Below are 17378 nucleotides of genomic sequence, written 5' to 3' on the forward strand. Positions count from 1 at the left end.
ATCAGTGAATTCTCACTTAGGGTACCCCAAAAGCTAACGCGCAACCTGCAACTCTTCCACAACCCAACCACTAGGCTATCCCTTCTACAACGCTCCTTGTTTTACAGGCTCCCAGAAATCTACAACAAACTTCCCCTGAATGTAGATATATTCCTTCCAGAACGTAACTTTTGTATATTACTGACGAAGAACATGTAAATCTATCCCATCTTGTTATTGTTTTTTATCTTTTGTTATTATTTGTTTCTACTTTATGTTGTTTCAGTGTAAAATGGCCAAATAAGACTGTATCTGAAACTCTGAGTAAATAAATAAATAAATAAATAAATAAATAAATAAGGCTATGATCAGAATTTTGGCAAAAATGAGGGTCTCTATCTTATCGCAGAAAAAACATTTATTTACTTAAAGTTCCTTTCCCTACTCATATTAAACCAACATTGTTTCGTCAGTTAATGACAAAGTTTGTTAAATTTTGTGGCGCACAACTACACAGTTACTTTCTATTTTCTGTTACAGCTGCAGAAATATTTTAAAAAGTTTAACTAATAGAACTTATGTTTTGCAAAGGAGCAACCAAACAATGCTTATAAATATAACAGATAAGAAGCAAATGTTTTTGTGCTTTTTCACCGAAGACGTGTGCGCGCCCTCAGCAGTGGCTGTAGTTCGCTCAGACACATTTAGAGTATTTTTAGCTCCTAAAAAAGCATTGCCCTGGTTATAAGGCATTGGGGGCAAATGGATAAATTCACGAATGTCTGTTTTCGCGTCTCGCCAAGTCTTAAGTATCGCGAAGTTTCCGCTCGCTCCCATGAAATCTTACGGATGCTGGCAAGCAGCCACGAAGATGTCAAAATTCCAGCCCTCGGTTACATTTTGTAGTTTTCCTCCAGCGATGCCCCCCTTCCAGTTTCTCCCTTTTGCCTGGTTGGGGATGGTGTTCTCCCAGCTGCGAAGCGCCTGTTGCCAGGCCTGGATCGTTGCCCTCCGCCAGCGCATGCAGCTTTCGGAAAAGTAAGTGGGGCAATCTTGCAGTTGCAGCATAGCGCACAGTCTTTAAGATTTCTCCAGTTTTATTTCCACACCGCATTTGGAATGAGAAACTCGCTGGCTGGTGACTGGAAAGTCTACGGTCGCTGTGCTCAATGTCTACGGGAGTTGGCGAGAAGACTTAGTGGATCGCTACTTAAGTATTCACTTAAGTCCCGTCTATCCCGAAAGTTCACATATGAGTGTGAAGCTACATATTTTATGGGACATGGACGCAAAATTTGTTGGATGAAAGGATGTGTGTATATATACTAGAAGTATGATTTATGAACGACTAGGAATTCATACTTCTCGTTAATAGTGAAATGTTATACATATTAGTTTAGTTTATTTGTTTCCAGGGAATACCGTGTGAGTACAAATAACAGTAATATAGGACATGTCAATAAATTACAATACAATACTACGTTAACAGATCTTACACATACTTATACAAAATACATTACTCGGGTATTATATCAAAGTCACAAAAAAGCATAACATGAGAAGATAGAGCACTACAGCTTACTATACTACTGGGTTACACTAATTATCTGAGTTCCTTTGATATTTAAATCTACAAGAAGAATAGGTGATTATAGCACGTTATATAGAGTTACATACATTTTGTCTTACGTAAGAGTCGCTTCCATGTATTCAGCTATAGAATAAGAAACCTGCTTCAGAAGCATAGATTTCATTTTGTGCTTGGATCAATGTTGGTTCTTTCCTCACATCTTGTGGTAGTGTATTATGTAGATCAATAGATGAGTTTAAAGGATACAAGGCGGCAGTGTTTTATATGCAGTTTTTATGTATATATACAGCGTGTTCCGCTTAGAGGGATCGAGAAATAATAATTTGAATTGTAAATAATGGTTTATGAATACATTGCAGATCTTTTTCTTGTAGGTTACGTTAAGTTGGGTAGCAATTACACAACTTGTGATTGTGTGAGTAATGTCAACTATTTCAATCGCCAATTCATCCTCCTCCAAGGCAATTAGGACGTCCTGAGTTGGGAAGACATTTCACTGAAATATCCAACTGGCATAGATCAGTTGATCAGTTCCTGAAATGGCTCTGTTTTCATTTGAATTTCCATCGCTCCTGAGTTGGGAATAAATCCTGTAGATAGTTTCAGATTTTCTCTCTCACACACACACAATATGTAATAATTACGTAATAGTAATATCAATGTTTGTGTAATTTTTTTTTACGACAAATGGAAGGTTGTATTTTTACTCCTCAAAATATAAGGACCTTGCAGTTTTAATTCTTCTTAGTAACTGCTCTCTAATTTTAGCTCATTTTTATAAAATAGTTCGGTGTGACAATCCACGACACGAAAACGGGCGTGCTATTCTTAGAAATGACCGGACGTAGCTTCCGTATTCTCGTTTTAATCCTTTATATTCAGTTTACTTATAGCGTTCGATAGTGAGCGTGGGCTCTGGTGATCGATTCGTGCACAAGAAAGCGTCGGTCGATAGCTCCTATTCAGAGCAGTGTTACTCCACCCGCATATTTGAGGCTAGTCGCCACTGACAACTTCCATTGCATTGATTGGCAGTCGGGAAGTGAATTGTCTGGTTTCCGATGATAAATTTCCACATCGTCCTTGAGTTTTCTCTCAAACTTCGCAGTTGCAGGTATACTGTGCCTTTCAAATCGATCGTCAGCGCTTCAGCGTGTTCGTGTTGCCTTCTTTCTTCTTATAGCGTCTTATAGCGAAAGTTAGTTTCAAAGCGCCGTAACTACATAATATTGTTTGTAAGTCTTACTTTTGAATACAGATAGGTTAATTTATACTGGATCTAATTAACTCACTAGCATTCTAAAACCCGAAGGTTTATGGCTGCAGCAACACAAGGCTTCCTTCCATCTGTCCCTCTCCTGGTCAAGATCAATCCAATCTTTTTCCATCCTAACCGATTTCCTTTAGATCCATCTCATCGTTAGGCCATCTTCATCTTGGCCTTCCTACAGGTTTCTTAGCATCAGGTCTCCCAACAATATTTTCCTCTCTCATTCGTGCTACAAGCTGGATCTACATATTAAAATGCCCGACATCAAATTCTTTCCAAAACTATAGCCTACCCGATGGAGGCACGTAGTGTTTCGGATCCCACTTTAAACTGTAAGACCAGCCCCGATTAACCTATCTGTGCATGAACTTGGATTTAAATTTCAGACAACCTTTGCAAAACTGCAGTGTACATGCATGGTACACATTCGGGCATGAACTTATTGCATTGAGTGTTTCGTCGAAGGTTACACGTTCAAATGCTGGCCTTGGCTTGGGTTTAGTGTGTGTCCTGTCAACTAATTACCGTTTATCCTCGTCGTCACGAAGAGAAGCAACGTAAAACATGAAAAATACAAACTCGAGAGAACCTTTTTCGTTAGCTAATGTTGCAGAGTGGTTAGCTTGCGCTGAGACACTGATCGATTGATTGAATTGTTTGATTTTACTTCGTCTTTCTGCGTGGCTAATCGCGAAGACGAGAATGAATAGTGATAAAATTATAAAGAGACAATCCCAAACATTCGTGGATAAGGCGGAACACAAGCCTTATGTTGGATGTGATTCCAGACGCCAGAGCCTCGTTAGTCTGCAAAAGACAGCCCAGTCAGGGTGATAGGGAGAGTCACTCACACCTTACACCTTGGGCTCAAGTTTGTTTCTTCTTAAGTACACTTAAGCACAGAAAGACTAATCGGTACTGGTAAGGTAAAGTTACCGGTGCATATAGCACCGTGCCTTGAAGGCACATTTCGTGTGTGGGGGTAGGGCAGCACACATTCTCCATCTCGGCCATTTTGGATGTTATGTAATCTGCACCACGCTCCGTCCATTTACCCCCCCCCCAAAGGATTGTCCCCAGGTACCCATTGATTTGAGACTGGGTGAGCCCCAGAGCCGACCTTAGTTCACCCACCCCGGGAGTCGAACCGGGGTGTCCCGCGTGGCAGTAAGACGCTCTATCAACTAGACCACCGAGATAGTGTTTTTCTCATCATCGTCGTGATTAACTAGAAAATCGGTATGAAACAAACAACTTGAAGTAAAGAATATTTTTATCAGGTCGATTAAAATAACTGAGAGCGACGTTAAAAAACTGAAATAGAGCATATTTGCGGATTGCTACTTGGTTGTTGAAATCTCGGAAGCGTCGGTTGGCAACCTCGGTATCGACGCATGGGGGATTCCCAAACCACGTGGTGCAGACACGAAATCGGCTCGAGAGAAGTTGCTGGCGTGATGCATGCACGTTTCTCCCGTAATAAACCCCTCCGCGCCGACGTGACTCCAATGGCAACAAACCTCGGTCCGCCGAGAAAGTGAAATCCCCTCCACTCTGCGAGTGCTAATTTCGAAGTGTGCAGTGAACAGGGTACGTGCCTTGTGTTGGCGATCATGGCGGCGTTGTGCAAGTGTCGATGGGCATGCAGCATCGTCTGGGGTCGACGAAGGAAGTCGGAAGATGATAGGTACGTATGTTGCACTGCCAAAGGGTTGTACGTAGATGGTTGCATTGCCAAAGTTTGTTTTCAGTTCAGTTGACTTCATTCTTGGACGGGGTTCAGCAAATGCTGATATACCATCTAAACCTACAAATGACAAAAAAATATATATAGTACAGTACATTTATTTATTTATTTATTACGGCTTTATATACATGTGCGAAGTTAAGGCTATTATGCCTTCCACTTAACCATCTATTACTTCGATATTGTCACATCGGTTTGCTAATAAAATAGAAAATAACAAAACAAAAATAATTGAAAAGGAATACAATTTATAAACGCACACACACGCACATGCTCACCGTTTCACGCACACACACACATTCTCACCCTTACAAGCAAATACATGATATTACGCTTAAATATAGTCCAAAACGGTATACATTAACGATATTATCTTAAATAGTATATTACATATATCATTTTTTTGTATCTTACTTTCTTCTTCTGTCATTCTCTGCACCTGCTACTTAGTTTGGGAAGTCAAATATTTAATTTTCATTATTTAAAAGTAGAGTACATGATCATACAGAAAAATTATAAAACACTACGTCAATGAAATAGCCAAAGTCTTATAGCCTATAGAAAAGCTACACAAGAATTCACAAAAAATTGATTGATTTTTGTTGATTAACAGAAAGGCTAATCGGGACTGAACCTACAGTTTAAAGTGAGAACCGAACCGCTATCGAAACCGGGAACCCTTGATTACAAAGCGACTACGTTACCACTACGCCATCGGGGAGGCCCTGAAATTACAAAAGAAAACCGTGTGTGTGTATATGAGCATTACTTTGTTTCAATGCAGTTGAAGGTAATATAGTTTCTAGTATTTCATTAATTTTCAATTTGTGATCTTTCTTTGCTTCTGAGGCCTCCCCGATGCCGCAGTGGTAGCGTCCTCGCCTTGTAATGAAGGGGTCCCGGGTTCGATACCCGGTGGAGGTACCCGGAGGTGGGATCCGAACCACTATGTGCCTCCACGGGGTATCGAACCCGGAACCCCTAAATTACAAGGCAACGACGCTACCACTGTGCCATCGGGGAGGCCCTCCATTCCTCTGATTATGTTAGATAAGGGATAATATTAATAAAACTGAGCACGCGGTCATTTCTCAGATCACGATCTCCAATTGGTAGTTGCGAACAGGTCATTTGCCTTTGGTAAGGGTTGCTACAGTATATTTAACTGAAATGGCTTAATATTATAGAAATTTTTCGTAAAAGTTATTCCGTGACATCATTACTCTAATTGAATGTTGTTAACCAGCGGAAACATGTCGTTACTTCCCCAAATGTAATTTACTAATAGGGAAGAAAAATGAGAGAAGACAACAGCATCGGATGTCCCGACCAATTCCAGCTACTGTTGCGATGTCATTATTTCTTAATTGGAAAGGGATGCAGGTAACCAAAAATACAGTCTGCGGTCGATGATTTCAAAATAGAACGCTCCAGTTCCCTGCCTCGCAGTATTTGTGTTCTCGAAAGGGTCATTTCGGAAGGAAGTGAAACGCCACAGCATTGTTCGATTTTTTGGGTCAATCCCTTTTGTGGGATTTGGGTTGTCGCTCTTATAGTGTGAGTCCTGGTAATTTGTCCATAAATCTTTCGTTATTTATCTTATCGTTATTTTTTAACTTATCGGTAGAAATTTTGTGTATTGAGTGATCAAATAAAAATATACGTTTGGATTCGCACCTCCTAAGTAAACGACTGTCTTGAGAATGCAAACCAGTCATTTAGTGTGTGACAACATGGCATGTTTATTGTACATGTTGACATCTTAAAGGAATTTCAGGGGGGCTGTAAGGAGTGACGTGGGGAGAGACCCGGAAGTCAATCTATTTTCCACGCAGTTCTCTTGCAAACTGCAGGCTTGCAAGCTAACGAGTCTCTGGCACCCAGCATGTGTGGGATTGTGTACTTCTTTCGCCTTGAAAACGTGTGTGTGTGTTTGGGTGGTGGGGTGATGAGTGTGTAGCAAGCTTTTTGCTTTAGGGGCATGCTCATGTACTTGTGATTTCATTTAGGGAAGTCTTTTTTTTGGGGGGGGGTATGCAAATTTGTATATATTACTAGTCAGTAAACTGAACTATTGCCTGGCGGTTCTAAGTACTACCTCAGAACATTGGTTCTAATCTAGGCCATTAAATCTTATAACATTTATAACGTGATTTAGAAACACTTTATGTTTACATTCTAGGAAAACCCAAACCCATACACAAAAGTATCTATCCAACTAGTAACATCGAACACTTGACCAAATATCTGTTGCCAAAGTCAGACCTAATGTCCATCTACCTACCTACAAGTTTCTTGTGAACACTTTAATACATGCAAAATATGAGCACTATGCCATTAAAACTCTAGTGGAAAACAGCCTGCTGTTGTCTCGGCTCGGTTAGTTGCAGAATGGTGTCCTCCTCTAATCCACGAAGCTGCATAAATTTTTGGTTGGGGAAATCTTTTGATGATGTCTTCGTTACACAGTTAAGAAATTATGTACAATATTCTTTCAAATCCATTTTCTTTTGAGGGGGATAAAACATCCCTGGCAGAGATAGAAATAATGTTCTTTTACTGGGGATATTTTTTTCGCCGCAACCGAATTGCGCACAGATTTTCATCGAACGTTGCTACTTTAATAGCTTTAAAGTCTGTGCCCAAAATTGTTTTTTTCTTTAGACAAGAAGAGAGAGAGAGATTAGAAACAGGTTTGGTTAATGACTGCAAAAACACGTGTAAGTCCATACACACACACAAACAAACACAACAGAAGTGAGAACGGCTTGAGAACATTTTACATCTGACATCATCACCTCATTTTTTGTGCGCAATCATGTACATTGTGACAGCTTGTCAACGGCTTATCAGATACCACTGATAAAACTGGAAAAGTGTGCGCAATCCGGCTGTAGCTGTAAAGGAGGGGGATTCCCGGCTTCCTCCGTTCATTCGTACACGGATGTATAGAGTCATATTTTTCCAAAGATGTATTTGCTGTACTACTTAGATGTGTTTTTTTTACTTTGTTCTTAAGAGTTCTCAGAGTCTATCCATGCGAAATCAACACAGCCTCCAACCTGACCATCTCCGATTTTCATGAAATTTGGGGAGCTGAAACTATGCATGGAACTTAGTAACTATGAAAATTTTTAGTCTCGTGCGTCTTGTAATTGTTAAATTATTCAAGGTCAAAGTTAGCAGAAATTGCCCTTTTTGAGCCCGCTTAGCTATACTAAATGTGCTGTAACTCCGCCACTATTTCTACTAGAAAGCTCAAATAAAGCTTATTGTACAGGGAATTGAATAAGCTTTCCAGTGATATATAACAAGCCCACCTTTCGATAAAAATATAATTTTGTCACGTGACCTTGACTTTTGACCTTGAATATCTCAAAACATGTCATCACCAAAAATCGTGAAAAAAATATATTTGGTCCCTCATGCCATACTCTAAAACATATCAAAAAATCATTCTGGGACTGCCATGGGATCAGAAGATACAAAATAATATGTTTTAACTATGTAACTGATAAAAGCCTCATTACATGAACTATGACGAGTCAAAAGTCCTTTAACACCCCCTACAAAATGTAAAGGAGTTATCCTGGTCATGAAAGAAATAGGTTAGGCACAGGGAGACCTCTAGCTGTATGTGTCATGCGCAGGTCCGGCATATTGTTGACCGCCATATTGAATTCAACGCAAACATTTCAAAGGAAAGTGGGTGATGTGAAATATCAAATCAGGCTAGAATTTCACGAGAAATGAAGCAGCGAAGGTTTTCCCAACTTATTTTTTGGCAGCAAAACGTTATACGCATATCTTTCACTTACGATATATGCACATTATAGTGTTGTCAATATTCCTGTGAGCACACTCGTTGACGTTTCTCACACTCACATAGAACATTTGGCAATGTAGCAGGTGCAACAACATCGCAAGCAGCAACTATGCCTTCTCTCAGATGGTCAATATCAGGGACTTTTAGTGCATGCACCATTCTCTTCAAATGTTTCTGAAGGTAAAAGTCCTCCTAAGATGTTAGATCTGGGGAATGTGCAGGCCTTTTAATAGATCCCCATCTGCCCATCAATCTACCTAGAAATTTACCATGAAGGATGTTCACATAGTGTGGTCACACACTGTCCTGTTTCAAAACTCTGGAAAAGTGCCATACCCCGTAAGCAAGAATGAAAAACCTGTTCACTTAACATAACACATCCAAGAAGCCCTCATTTAAGGTTCCGTTGTTGAATATGCACCAACCATTCCAGTTCTCCATACACTATACCACATCATTAGCTTACCAGCAATATCCATCCGGCTGGGATCTGTTTACTGTAGATTATCAAATCACAGGTATTGCGTATAATTTTTATTAACTTTACCAGGAACATAAAAATTAGCATCGTCACTGAAGAATTTTTCATTCCAAAGGAAGTGTCACGTAATTGTTTGAGATACTTTTCCCAATATTCTCCACTCTTCAAGTATTTGGTGAATGTTGCTGATTAAAATCATATGCAATGATGCGTATACTTCTTTCTGTCCCAAGATGTCAGCGTGATCTCGCCAAGTTCCTGACACGTTAGGAGCATTCTAAATACTTTGCTTTTAACACCTCGAAAAGGAGAAAATGAATACAAGCATGCAGTAATAAATTCTTGCTGGTTAAATATACTTTGGAAAAACCTTCGCTGCTTCATTTCTCGTGGAAATCTAACCTGATTTTATATTTCACATCACCCACTTTCCTTTGAAATGTTTGCGTTGAATTCAATATGGCGGTCAACAATATGCCGGACATGCGCATGACACACACAGCTAGAGGTCTCCCTGTGCCTAACCTATTTCATTCATGACCAGGATAACTCCTTTACTTTTTGTAGGGGGTGTTAAAGGACTTTTGACTCGTCATAGTTCATGTAATGAGGCTTTTATCAGTTACATAGTTAAAAGATATTATTTTGTATCTTCTGATCCCATGGCAGTCCCAGAATGATTTTTTGATATGTTTTAGAGTATGGCATGAGGGACCAAATATATTTTTTTCACGATTTTTGGTGATGACATGTTTTGAGATATTCAAGGTCAAAAGTCAAGGTCACGTGACAAAATTATATTTTTATCGAAAGGTGAGCTTGTTATATATCACTGGAAAGCTTATTCAATTCCCTGTACAATAAGCTTTATTTGAGCTTTCTAGTAGAAATAGTGGCGGAGTTACAGCACATTTAGTATAGCTAAGCGGGCTCAAAAAGGGCAATTTCTGCTAACTTTGACCTTGAATAATTTAACAATTACAAGACGCACGAGACTAAAAATTTTCATAGTTACTAAGTTCCATGCATAGTTTGAACTCCCCAAATTTCATGAAAATCGGAGGTGGTCAGGTTGGAAATTGCACATATCTGTGTTGATTTGGCATGGAATGACTCCTCCGTAATTTTCGTTCTAAACCCCTTGCACTTCAATCGCCACCCTTTGTATGAGGATGTAGCCATGAAATGAAAAACTTTCGTGAAGAATGGCGAGTGCTTAACGAAAAATATAATGTATAGTTCTCCTAAGAAACTGTTTGCACTCTACATCGATATTGTATACATAAGATGAATTAATGAACGCACCATTTGTGTGGTAAATGCAGCATAAAAATATCTCGCTAAGGTGCCCGAGTTGCGTATGAAGATATGCATTATACATGTTGCTAAAAGATTTATGTGAAATGAGTGGTTTGACATTTAATCGTAATTAATAAATGGAATTGGCGTTTTGAATTTTAATTGGTTCAAGAGAATAGAAGCGGAAGACATAGTTATATTTTTACATCGCGTGCATTGGAAGCCTTCCGCCCTAGTCGTGTATCGATTCGTCCTTGTTTCTCTGAAACGTTAGTTCTTGATAAATGGGAGGCAGTGAGTGGGTGTAAGTAATCAGTTTCGCAGAACTATATCCCTAGTTCCTGGTTGAATAAATGCTGCACTGTTTACAAGCCCGTAGCCACCCCCCCCCCTCCCCGACACTGCATTCAGCCCCTTGACATAGGCAAAACTATTTTCTGTAATTTGTTTGCAGTGAAGAGTGAAAATGTAGACAGCAGATTTTATTTTACTCACAACATTGGTGAAGGATAAATTCACAGAACACGAACAACAGCTAACATATTTCTTCATCTTATTTATAAGAAAAAATCTAAGTAGCGGCAAGTATTTAAAATATTCTCTTCTCTAGACTCTGGAAGGTTCTTTCACAGGGCAGCTTCTTTATCTGTACCTTCGCTGCCCCCTTTTGCGACCTCCCACTTAGACAGAAATCTGCGACTTTGATGACATCATGCAAATTCCCTCCTCATCTGTGTCAAAGGTCAACAGCTCCCAAGTTTTCGGAACGAAGGGGAGTTTCATTGCTTCCGCCGTGGGTGGAATGTACTGTAGATACTATAATTGAATATTGTGCATTTTTCTTGTGTGATATAAATATCTGTATCATCAAAGTGGAGTGTGCAGTAAGGGATGATTTCAATAGCAGACAACACAGAAACGAAAACGATGTTTTAAAATATATATAAAAAATGTACTATTTGTATGATATTTCTAAATTTAATATAACTTAATGAAACCCCCCCACATAATTTACCTTCATTTAATACTATTAAAACTTTTGAAAATTGGGCTTGGTTTACAAAGCCCCCCCACTGATAACCCGTGAGCATCCCCTGGAAATCAATTCTAGCTACGGGCCTGACTGTTTCCCGTCGTTTTAGTTTGTGTTTATGGTTTATCCCGATGGGAAAGAAACTATGATTGCACTGAGTTTCGTGATGTAGAGATTATGTCACGTTTTCTCAGTTAATTGTAGTGATAAGGATAATAATACAATATGACGGCTCCAAAAATAAGGAAATGTCCTGGATATGTCGAGAACCGAACGTAAAAGTTCAGATTTTGCAACATGATTGTTAGCAAGGCCACAAAATGTTATTTATCGTATTTACTCGAGTACCCCCTCGCATTTTTTTCTTTAACTAAAATTGCTGTATAGAAATATAATGGTTTTCGAGTGGGGTTTGTTTATACGGGTGTAGAGTCAATTGAAGACGCTGGGTAAAATTTTCGGAAACTGTATTCTTACCTTCTGTCTCAAATTGGAGAACCGGATCAACTTAGCATGCAATATTAATTGGGCAATATCCATTGTTTAATGCTTTTAATTACACTTATTCTAACACTTAAGTTTTGGGAGAACTCCTCTTCTCTCGTCTTCACGTGAACAAATATATTTTTGCGCAGCTTATTCGAGGGCTGTGGTAGCCAAGTAAATGCGCAATAGTTTATGAGTTATTTAATCCTACTAAACTATTGGTAATGTCAAGACAAGATCGAAAGTAAACCACACCAAGATTCACGTGAATTCTCTAGAATTAATTCTAAGCAGATGTAATTTTTCAGATTCTGTGAAATTTCGAAAACTACTTCGCTGGCGTCAGCCAAAAGTCCATTTTTGTTATTCAGTTTCGCTTTTCTGCCACTTTTTGACTAATCGCAACGATGAGGATGAGTGATGACATTGATGAAGGGACGCTCGCAAAGAACACCCATGCCCAGGCCGGGATTCGAACCCGGGACCTCCTGCGCTAACCACTCCGTTACGGAGGTCGGCGCGATGTGTGGAGAACAGATATGTAATCATCCCGCATAGAATAATCTCAACGGAAAAACTTAAAAAGTAATTTAGTGAGATTTGAAATAAATTTGAGGCATAGCTTCTGTGTTGCGACAATTTTTATGACCTATTCAGTAAATGTTTTTCTTCTTCTTTCCCTGCTGTGCAGTAGGTCGGCATCATTAATGTCCTTCCAGTTTCCCAGTTTCCCAGTTTTTAATAAACGCAAGGTAAAAGTTTCCTAGTTCTTGACGTATTTAAACAGACCAGTCGCCCCTGTTTTTCAGAAACTACATTACAACTTACATGATATTGCGGCACTGTGGTTTTGTACGGTCAACTAAAACCAGGTCGTCTATACAATGAAGGTTATCATGAACTAGCATCGTTTTCACTACAGGTTTACCCCATTTTTTTTTCAAATAGATAAAAAAAAGCTAGGATTGCAAAATCCGCTGACGTAATTAAGGACACTCTGCTAGATTTTAAAAACTGATTTGAGCTCTTCCTATCGAAACATATGCAGGTGCTATCTGTGGCACAGTTTTTCTGTATTGTGATCAACAATGATTATCTCAGTTGCATAAAGTATTGGAATCTTTCATCATGTGACCTTGAATTTCTTGAGTGTCCTTTTACCAAACATCATTATCATTACACAATGAATGAGTTGCCATTTGTTGCCGTTTAGTTCTATTACAATACAATACTATTCTAACAAGTGAAGGTGTATATTTATTGTTTGTTCATTGCAGTATTTTCTACTAGTCATTATTAAGAAGTGTGAAGAAATGACGTACATTCTTGGCTTAATTGAAAAAGGTGTTTGGCAATTTGATTATGCAACCGGAAGTTTTGCGCTTGCAGTGTTTCAGTTGAAGAGTTTTGCAATGCATGTTACATCTAAGACGCTCCCAATCAAATAGCCCCTCTATTCTCAAAGAAATAAAACCTGGTTATTGAATATTGGTATTATGAATTTTGGGGAGGGGGCTATTTTGAATTTTTTGCCAGTCACGCATTGTGAATTATATATACACCGTGCAGTGGTATACTCCCCATCGTCATCTTTTCTCATAGTTTTACAAACTAATAACCATTTATATGAAGTTTTTTATATTATATACGAAACAAATATACGTATATGTATAAATATAACGCAGTATTTTCAGTAGGTTTGAAGGATTCCTGAATCCTTTTCCCCAGAGGAAAAAGTACTGTGTGTTCCTTCATATATTATGATGTCTGTAGAGAACTTTGTGTGTATATATACACTGCATATTTGATAGTTACAGCCGACCTTCATCGCGGAGTGGTTATCACAGTGTGCTACGACTCTAGTGATTCCGGGTTCGAATCCTGACCTGGACATGGGTGTTCTTTGCGATTGTGCCTTCATTAATTGCACTATATCCTTCTCATCGTAACGATTAGCCAAAGTAGCAGAAAAGCGACGCTAAGGAACAAAAATCAAATCAAATTTGAAGGCTACAAATTCTGCTTCTATTCTTTCTTTGTGTTTCTTGTCTTATTTGTTTATCATTTATTTAGTTTTGCTATCTTATGAAAATACAAGATTCATCGAAACTCGAGCTTTTTACGTTAGCGCAAGAGATGCTTACAGCACATTCGTGTTGTATCTCAAACATGTACCTAGATAATATAAAAATTTTCTCCGAGAAATCCTTCCATCAAACTTGAACATTCCTTAACTCATTCCTTCCAAAATATAACATTTGTCATCACTTGCTGACCTAATTTTTTTTAAAAAAAAATATGCATATTTCATGAATATCGTAACGTACAAGTGGAATTTAATCGAGGGAAGTACGGACAAAATTAACGGGTAAAAATAATTTTAAAATCAAATTAAAAATTTTACACGCTCCCTAAATGAAATGGGGGCCACAAGAGCAGAAGAAGCACGAGGTAGGTATATCTGTGCCACCATATTTCCTAGTTATAGCAAGAAGAAGAATTTTCACGAAATCACAGGCTTTCCTCCAAGCGTCATATACAGCATACCGTTCCCATCTCTAATTTAATACCAACCACTCTTCTAATGTAATTCACCCCCGTTCTGTCAGTACCGCGTTTTCCTTAATCGTATTATCGGGCAATCTCTTTTTCCATGCGGAAGCATTACATTATTCATAGGCGGTAGATGACTAACCATATCCCCCAATGTGACGAGATGAATATTTAAAAATGCACTCTAAGCCACTCGTGTGGAGTACTATGGGTGGGGCATTCCTACTGTTGTTATTTATTTCACAGCTTCTCTTTTGTTATCATTGTGTTCGTTTCCGGTGTTAAGCAGCTCACGCTGGAATGGGGAAAGTTGTACATTAACACTTGTTCTGAAATCTGTAATTTGAACTGGAGGGGAAATTAACACAAATTATTTGTTAATTCTTCCGTGTTATGTTGTATAAACCGTATTTGATTACCCCATTAATGTCTATATGATTGTCACATTCACGTTTTATATGTTACGTGGATTGATTATGTTTTATGGCTTATTCTGTTTAAATATGCTGCGTGTTATTGAAGAATTAGATGCTTGCGTAGAAGAAATGTTAATTTATGAGGAAATGGCTTAATCGATAACAGACTTTTAAAGAAGATTTACTTTTTCTCTATACTCGTACAACCAAACTATTTAAGAGTCTACTGCATATTGAGATGAACGTTGAAGATAACGATGTTAGAAGAGATGTTAAAGACATATTGAAGACACACAACACCTGTACACATAGGTACACCCTGGAATTTTCTATGAGACGGATTCAACCAAATGAAAAATGTGGCAAGGGGAAAAAAACTGATGTGGTTCTTATTCTCCAGCAACAACTTTGGTACGGGATGAATCGAAAGTCCTACAAAAGGGTGCAACGGTTGATAAATGCTGCTGTGCCATTGCAGTGATCCTGTTATATGAAAATGACACAAGGATGAGAAATTTTCCATTATAAAATTGCGAAAAAAAAATGTTTAACATGATGGCTGGGGGGGTCTGATCCCCATAACCTCCCTCCCTCCCTGCGGTGCGCCCATGGCTGTACAAATATTAGCCCAGCCAAATCGAACTCTCAGAATTGTTCATTATCTTTCCCCCTTCCATTTTCCCTTGGAGTGTAGTTTTTCTTCCATCTATCCTTGCAGTACACAACATGTACGCATACCCCGTTTACGGTGATGTTTCACAGATACATTCAATAGTTTTTCTATTGGGGAAACACCATCGCCTTCTGATATACGCCTTCCCACTTCCCCTGAAATCGTGAAATCTCAGAGTTCGAGTTTCGACCGTCGGAGTGCTGCCAGCGTGCACTTCCACAACATTGATCGTATGTTACAGATGAAAATCTTCTTTCTTTGAGGCTTTGTATCCAAATATTTCACTCACCCAAAACGTTCAGTTCTTGTTACGACTGCGTTTTTTTTTTGTTTTTTTAAGGCTGCAAAACCATTGAAAAGAAAATTATTTAAATGGAGTACCAGTGAGTGGCACGCTTTGAGCGTCACAGCGGCCAATAAATGTACTTAAATGGAGTACCAGTGAGTGGCACGCTTTGAGCGTCACAGCGGCCAATAAATGTACTATCTCCTGTTCGCAAGAATACACGGGGAGCAGCGAAAGTGGGAAGGCGTAAAGTACCTATACGATGCCTGAACTTAGTGTGACATTTTGTCAGATTTTTCGAATTGGGAGTTTCTAATTTCCCTTCACAGTTTGCATATACTTACTAGATTTTCAAAAAACTTTGGTCATATTGCAGCATTCGAGTAGTGATATTGTTGAGGACCGCAATGTGGATTTTTATTTTATAGTGATTTGCTGAAAACTTTGAAATTTTCGACAAACGAGAAAAAACTCTTTATCCTCCAATTTTTCCCACCAATAATTGACAAATTTTACATTTCTTTATTGTATTTTCGTCATTGATACTTTTGTAATGCGTATTTTCATTTCTATAAATATTGATGACTAATGTTTGATTTTTCTCCTTGCAGGTGAGTGTGCTTTGCAAAGCAGTGCCAAGATTCCTGCGGGAACAAACAGTAAGTTTAAGTTTTTCACTTGGGATAGCTCCTATCACACCCCTTGTTAGTTCGCGCACCTGCTCTCTTTCGCCAGATAGCATAATCAGAGTGAGATACCCCCGCATCTGCTACTGTAATCATTTGTAAATACGTAGTTAACCTTCAACGAATTCAACGAAAACTGGTCATATTGTAGACTTAACAGACATACGGTAAAGAAACCCGTAATGAAATCTGTGCCTCTCAGTAATTTCTGTACTGGTTGAGGTAGAGGATAAATTTTGAATGGTGAGGTACAGTCAAGTCAGTCTTGGTAGAGAACATTGACGTAAGTACGCATGCGCTAACTGGACGAGTCCAGTGGCAAAATAGGGGTGACGGCTACAAATGGAACGGAAAATCGTCTACAGCTAAAAAAAAAAACATTGAATTTTTCAAACATGGCAACGTCTCGGCAAGGGAATGTTAGAAGTTGCAGTGGCGCTAACTTATGTGGACTCGTGGGGCCCGAATCAACCCAATAATTTGTCGTATTATTGTTAGTATTATTTGTTATCGTGATTTGTGGTGGATTGCTTATAATAAGTAAGATTATTAATATCATGATACATGGAATTGTTGTGAACTTGTAAGTGGATTGTTTGACCCCACCCAATGTTTTTGAAATGTTGGTGCCCCTGAGAGTTCTAACAGCCATCGAAAATCACAAAAATAAAGAAAACAACCAAAGAATACGAAGCTTACGAACCACAATTCGCAAAAGTATTACGTAATAACTTTGATTTTAGTATCATACGAAGGTATGCATTTACATACTCGTATAAATTGGGACTATTGTTAATTGTAAAAGCCAGAACGCTGGCCCTGGGCGTCGAGTTTTAAAAAGGGGTCTAATCTGGACTGGACCTACGGTTTAAAGTGGAATCTGAACCACTGTGCAACCCGGGATTTAGTGAGGTCAGACAAGCCCGGAAAATAGCTTGCAAATACAAAACTATCTCTGTGCATAAGCAGAGAAAATAAGGTAGTGTTGATTCAGAATAACTGGCCATGGGCTCTTCCAGTTCGTTACATACAGTGTGCCCACGCACTAATTT

At 38.8% G+C, this 17378-nt stretch overlaps 1 protein-coding gene across 7 annotated transcripts in view; it reads left to right on the forward strand.

Annotated features, from left to right (window-relative positions):
- RalGPS (Ral GEF with PH domain and SH3 binding motif) overlaps nucleotides 1–17378 on the forward strand; it is a 141237-nt gene that overhangs the window by 88152 nt on the left and 35707 nt on the right. Inside the window, exon 2 of one of the 7 annotated variants that reach the window (XM_083122183.1) lies at nucleotides 16252–16299. The exons of 5 other annotated variants lie outside the window; for them this stretch is intronic. The gene's annotated coding sequence lies outside the window, so the exon portion shown is untranslated. Of the gene's footprint in view, nucleotides 1–4348; nucleotides 4528–16251; nucleotides 16300–17378 lie in introns of those variants that run through there. One more of the 7 variants, XM_083122184.1, reaches the window with a different exon arrangement.

The sequence above is a fragment of the Lepisma saccharinum genome, chromosome 5 (genome assembly GCF_977018435.1).
Source record: "Lepisma saccharinum chromosome 5, izLepSacc3.1, whole genome shotgun sequence".
NCBI lineage: Eukaryota > Metazoa > Arthropoda > Insecta > Zygentoma > Lepismatidae > Lepisma > Lepisma saccharinum.